Source organism: Vulpes vulpes, unplaced genomic scaffold (genome assembly GCF_048418805.1).
Source record: "Vulpes vulpes isolate BD-2025 unplaced genomic scaffold, VulVul3 Bu000000642, whole genome shotgun sequence".
NCBI lineage: Eukaryota > Metazoa > Chordata > Mammalia > Carnivora > Canidae > Vulpes > Vulpes vulpes.
In genome coordinates, this window is record NW_027325668.1 from 915306 (window position 1) to 921997 (window position 6692).

Below are 6692 nucleotides of genomic sequence, written 5' to 3' on the forward strand. Positions count from 1 at the left end.
ATGATCTATGGGATAAATACCCAAACACCTCACGTTAAGCAAACTATTTAAAATATCTTTGTAGCGAAATTTAAAAAAAACTGTTATTGTTAAGAAGATTTATGAAAATCACATGGGATACTACTCAATAATTGTCAAATAAACCACTAAAGTTTACCGTATGCTTTTGCAAAAGATCTACTTGTGTAAAGTTTCTGAGCAAGTTTGTTCCACATTGTGCTAAATTATCATCCTGAAAAAACTCAGAAAGTTCCTCAAATAAATGATTCTATACATATTATGTTTCATTAAAGGTATCCAATATGTCACATAAAGCTATTGCTTTGGACACATATGTTTTAAAAAATACCAAAATGGTAGGAGAACTTAACATTTCTTTCCATATCCACAAAACTTCTTTTCTTTTTTTTCCCAATTTTGAGATATTTGACAAGATTTACTGTAGTATAATATGTCTTAACTCCTACATTGAACTTGAAGCTATTAAAAGTTGCAATAAAGACAGGGTAAGTCCTTACACCTCTTCTAGGTGGACTGGGCTTATTATTATTATGCTGTGAAGGATAACCATGTTAGTCCTCTAGGTTCACATTAGCTTTCTTTCCTCATTTGAAAAGGAACTTGTCTATGCTATTTTTTGATTAACTATCTTCTAATTAATCCAAATAGTCTTTGCACTGCCACTCTGAAAATTCCAAAAATTCTTCAATTTAATCCATGTTTAAGTACCTGTGAGAGAGGAGGGAAGAGCAAGATGGTGGAAGAGTTGGGGCCCTCAACTCACCTGGCCTGACAAACTTACCTAGATAAATTTCAAAACATCCTGAACACCTACTTATTCGACCTGAGATTCAAAGAGAGAATAGCTGGTATGCTACAGAGAGAAAAGTTTTGGCTTTCTAAAAGATAGAAAGGCTAAATAAATAAATAAGAATAAAGTGGGGAGGGGCACTCCGAGGAGCACAGCTCTCACTGAGCCCGGCACCTGGCAGGGGATGGGGCATCTCCCCCAGGCACAGACACCTGAGAATCAGCACAGCAGGCCCCTCCCCCAGGAGACCAGCTGGAAGAACTGGGGAAGAGCAAGTTTATTGACCAAGCAGCACTGAAATCTCCATGACTGAGGGAAAATCAAGGGAAAATAGAATCTAGAACTAGAGGGCCCCTTTTCCCCCCCTTTTCCATTATGACTCATTTTCATATTAGACTAAAAATTTCCAGTATTTTTTCTCTTTTCCCACCTTAACTATAATATTTTACCACCTCTTCATTTTTAAGTTTTTTCCTTTTTGACTTTCATATTTCTACAATTATATGTCTTAGATGTATTTTTCACTTCTGGATTCCCTTCAACATAATTTAATTTTGGGAGATATATGAGTTATGGGTTTTTGTTTCTTGTTTATTCTGCCTCGTTTTGTTTTACAATGGTGTAAGTTAATACCTTTTAACACACGTCAACATACACCCAGAAACAAGTGGAATAATGTGCTGATTCATTCTGTGAGATTATATTCTCTCTTCCTTCCCATTCTGCGCCCCCCTCTTTTATCTTGTTTTGGTGTTCAAAGTTGGGGCTTTAAATAAGTATTGATGGTATATATAAATTTAGGATAGAGCATCCTCTAACATACAGAACAAAATACACTCAAAACCAAGAGGAATACCCTCTAGGACCCCTCAGGTAGACTACATTATCTCCACTATCATTTATTCACCACCACCATCCCCCGCCCCCCCCCCCTTTTTTCTCTTTTTTACTTTCTTTTTCTTATTCTCTGTGGTTTTTGGCCCTTTATTTTTACTAATTTGTTTTAAAATTTGTTTTTCACTTTAGTGATCCTTTTGTTTTATGTTGTTCTGTTTTATTTATTTATTTATTTATTTATGGTCTCTGACCTCTTCGGAATCATCTAGGGTATATTTTACTTAGGGTGTGGTTGATATTTTTGTTTCAACCCACTCATACAGCCACTCTGCACTGGATAAAGTAACTAGAAGGAAGAATTCACCAAAAAAGAAAGAACCAATAACAGAGTTACAGAATTTGGATTTAAATCCAATGTCAAAAAGTCAATTCAGAAGTACAAATACAAAGCTACAGATGGCTCTGGAAAAAAGCCTAAAGGACTCTAGAGACTTTGTTATTGCAGAAGTGAGATCTAATCAGGCCTAAATTAAAAAGAGATTAAATGAGATGCAATCCAAACTGGATTTCCTAACTGCTAGGGTTAATGAGGTGGAAGAGAGAATGGGTGACATAGAAGACAAGTTGATGGTAAGGAAGAAAGCTGAGGAAAAAAGAGAAAAACAATTAAGAGCCAATGAAGAAAGGGTTAGGGAAATAAATGATAGCTTGATAAGGAAGAATTTACATATAATTTGACTCCAGAAGAGACTGAGAGATAGATAGGACCACAAAGTATAAAATTTTTTTTTAATTTTTATTTATTTATGATAGTCACACAGAGAGAGAGAGAGGCAGAGACATAGGCAGAGGGAGAAGCAGGCTCCATGCACCGGGAGCCTGATGTGGGATTTGATCCCGGGTCTCCAGTATCGCGCCCTGGGCCAAAGGCAAGCGCCAAACCACTGCGCCACCCAGGGATCCCAGGACCACAAAGTATATTTGAACAAACCATAGTTGAGAACTTCCCTAATTTGGGGAGGGAAACAAGCATTCAGATCCAAGAGTTAGAGATTCCCCCCACCCCAATCAATACAAACCATTCAACACCTCACATTTAATAGTGAAGCTTGCAAATTTCAAAGATTAAGAGAAAATTCTTTTTTTGATAATAAATTTATTTTAGAGTTAGGAGTTCTTATGTCCTGTCTCCCTTTCTGATTTTTCCCAAACATTTAAGAGAAAGTTCTTAATGCAGCATGAGACAAGAGATTCTTAATTTATATGGGGAGAAATACCAGATTAACAGCAGACCTCTCCACAGAGACCGGTCAGGCCAGAAAGGGCTGGCAGGATATATTCAGGGTCCTAAATAAGAAGACTTTCATTCAGAATTGGAGAGAAAAAGAGCTTCCAGAATAGGCAGAAACTGAAAGACTATGTGACCACCAAACCATCTCTACAATAAATATTAAAGGGGACCCTGTAAAAGAAAGAGGGAGCTCAAGGAAATAATCCACAAAAACAGGGACAGAATAGGTATTACGATAACACTATAAATTCATATCTTTCAATAGTTACTCTGAATGTGAATGGGCTAAATGATCCCATCAAAAGACACAGGGTATCAGACTGGATAAAAAAGAAAGTCCCATCTATTTTCTGTCTTACAAAAGACTCATTTTAGACCTAAGGACACTTCCAGCCTGTAAATGAAGGAGTGGAAACCATCTACCATTCAGATGCTCCTCAAAGGAAAGCTGGGGTAGCAATCCTCAAATCAGATCAATTAAAGTTTATCCCAAAGACTGTAGTAAGAGATGAAGACAGACACTATATCATACTTAAAGGATCAATCCAGCAAGAAGACCTACCAATCATGAATATGTATGCTCTTAATGTGGGAGATGCCAAGTATATCAATTAATAATGCCAAGTATATCAATTAATAACCAAAGTAAAGAGATACTTAGAAAATAATACACTAGACTCATGGGCCTTGGCGATCCGTGGGGTGCACCTGCGCAGCTGTGGATGCCGCAGGTTTTTGAAACATGAATTGTTCACTCTTCTTGACTGCCCTTTGCTTGTGAATAGCCTCAGCAGCTCCAAAACTCGATGAAAGCTTAAATGCATAATGGTACCAGTGGAAGGCAATGCACAGATTATATGGCATGAATGAAGAAGGATAGAGGAGAGCAGTGTGGGAGAATATGAAAATGATTGAACTGCATAATTGAGAATATAGCCAAGGGAAACATGGCTTCACAATGGCGATGAATACCTTTGGTGACATGACCAATGAAGAATTCAGGCAGGTGATGAATGACTTTCAAAACCAGAAGCACAAGAAAGGGAAAGTGTTCCAAGAACCTATCTTTGCTGAGATCCCCAAATCTGTGGACTGGAGAGAGAAAGGCTACGTAACTCCTGTGCAGAATCAGAGTCAGTGTGGTTCTTGTTGGACTTTTAGTGCAACTGGTGCCCTCAAAAGACAGATGTTCCGGAAAACAGGCAAACTTGTGCCACTGAGTGAGCAGAACCTGGTGGACTGCTCTAAGGCTCAAGGCAATGAGGGCTGCAGTGGTGGCCTGATGGATAACACCTTTCATCATGTTAAAGACAATGGAGGCCTGGATTCAGAGGAATCTTATCCATATCTTGGAAAGGACATAGAGACCTGTAACTACAAGACTGAGTGTTCTGCTGCCAATGACACTGGCTTCATGGACCTCCCTCAATGGGAAAAGACCCTAATGAAGGCAGTGGCAACTCTAGGGCCCATCTCTGTTGCTACTGATGCAGGCATTTCCAGTTCTACAAAGCAGGCATTTAATTTGATCCAGACTGCAGCTGCAAAGATCTAGATCATGGTGTTCGGGTGGCTGGCTATGGCTTTGTAGGAACAGACTCAAATAATAAATTTTGGATTATCAAGAACAGTTGGGGTCCAGAATGGGGCTGGAATGGCTATATAAAAATGGCCTAAGACCAGAACAACCATTGTAGAATTGCCACAGCAACCAACTATCCCATTGTGTGAGCTGATGGACCACAAGATTAGAGGACTTGAGGACAGCATATCTGGAGGAAGTTTATCTTAAAATTGACCAAACTCTTATTGTGTAAGATAAGACACTTGAATCATTGAGAATCCAAGTTGTGATTTGAATTCTGTGACATTTTTATCATTTTCTGTGACATTACCACTACTTTAATTACTGCTATATATGGCTTTATAATGTTGAAGACTTATTACTTAATTCTAAAATTTTTGACTTCTTATTTATTCAAAGGATATATAAACTTTACCTTTTGAAATAAATTTTAATTCAATAAGTAGAGGAAGAAAAAAATAAAATAATACACTAATAGTAGGAGACTTCAACACAGTCCTTGTCAGTAAATATCAGATCTTCTAAGCATGGCATCACCAAAGAAACAAGGGCCTTAAATTATACACTGGACCAGATGGATTTCACAGATGTTTACAGAGCTTTCTAACTGAACACAACTGAATACACATTCCTCCCAAGTGCACATGGAACTTTCTCCAGAATAGACCACACACTAGGTCACAAATGAGGTCTCAACCGATACCAAAAGATAGGATTGCCCCCCTGCATATTTTCAGACCACAATGCTTTGAAACTAGAACTCAGTCATAAGAAGAAATTTGGAAGAAATTCAAACACATGGAGGTTAAAGAGCATCCTACTAAAAGATGAATGGGTCAACCAGGAAATTAGAGAAGAATCTATGGATTCAGGGAAACTAATGAAAATGCAGATACAACCATTCAAAAAATCTGGGATACAGCAAAGAGGTCCCAAGAAGGAAATACATCTCAATACAAGTCTCCTTCAAAAAACTGGAAATAACTCAAATACACAAGCTAAACTTGCACCTAAATGAACTGGAGAAAGAACAGCACATAAAGCCTACACCAAGCAGAAGAGGGGAGATAATAAAGATTCAAGCAGAACTCAATGAAACAGAGACCAGAAGAACTGCAGAACAGATAAAAAAAGAAGAACAGGAGTTGGTTCTTTGAAAGAATTAATAAGATAGATAAACCCTTAGCCAGCCTTATTAAAGAGAAAAAAAAAACCCTCAAGGTAATAAAATCACAAATGAAAGAGGAGGGATCAGAACCATACCAAGGAAATACAAATGATTTTAAAAAACATTTTATGAGCAGCTATAAGCCAATAAATTAGGCAATCTAGAAGAAATGGATGCATTTCTGGAAAAATCACAAATGACCAAAACTAGAACAAAACGAAATAGAAAACCTGAAAGGCCAATAACCAACAAGGAAATTGAAGCAGTTATCAAAAACCTGCCACGACGCAAAATTCCAGGGCCAGATGGCTTCTGAGGGGAATTCTATCAAATGTTTAAAGAGGAAATAATATTCTACTAAAGCTGTTCTGAAGGATAAAAAGGGATGGAATACTTCAAAATTTGTTCTAACAGGCCAGCATCACCTTGATTCCAAAACCAAAGACCCCACCAAAAAGGACAATTATAGAACAATATCCCTGATGAACATGGATGCAAAATTTCTCAACAAGATACTAGCCAATAGGATCCAACAGTACATTAAGAGGATTATTCACCATGACCAAGTGGGATTTATCCCTGAGATGCAAGGTTGGCTTAACACTCATAAAACAATCAATGTGATAGATCACATCAACAAGAGAAAAAAACAAGAACCATAGGATCCTCTCAATAGATGCAGAGAAAGCATTTGACAAAATACAGCATCCATTCCTGATCAAAACTCTTCACAGTGTAGGGATAGAAGGAACATTCCTCAGCATCTCAAAAGCCATCTATGAAAAGCCCACAGCAAATATCATTCTCCATGGAGAAAAACTGAGAGCCTTTCCCCTAAGATCAGGAACATGACAGGGATGTCCACTCTCGCCATTGCTATTCAACATAGTACTAGAAGTCCTAGCCTCAGGAATCAGACAACAAAAAGAAATAAAAGGCATTTAAACTGGCAGAGGAAGGCAAACTCTCCCTCTTTGCACATGACACGTTACTGTGTGTA

The 6692-nt window shown here is 37.9% G+C and overlaps 1 pseudogene; it reads left to right on the forward strand.

The window, feature by feature from the left end:
- Positions 1-3647: 3647 nt before the first annotated feature.
- Positions 3648-4978, forward strand: LOC140596434 (procathepsin L pseudogene; annotated as a pseudogene).
- The last annotated feature ends 1714 nt before the right edge of the window (positions 4979-6692 follow it).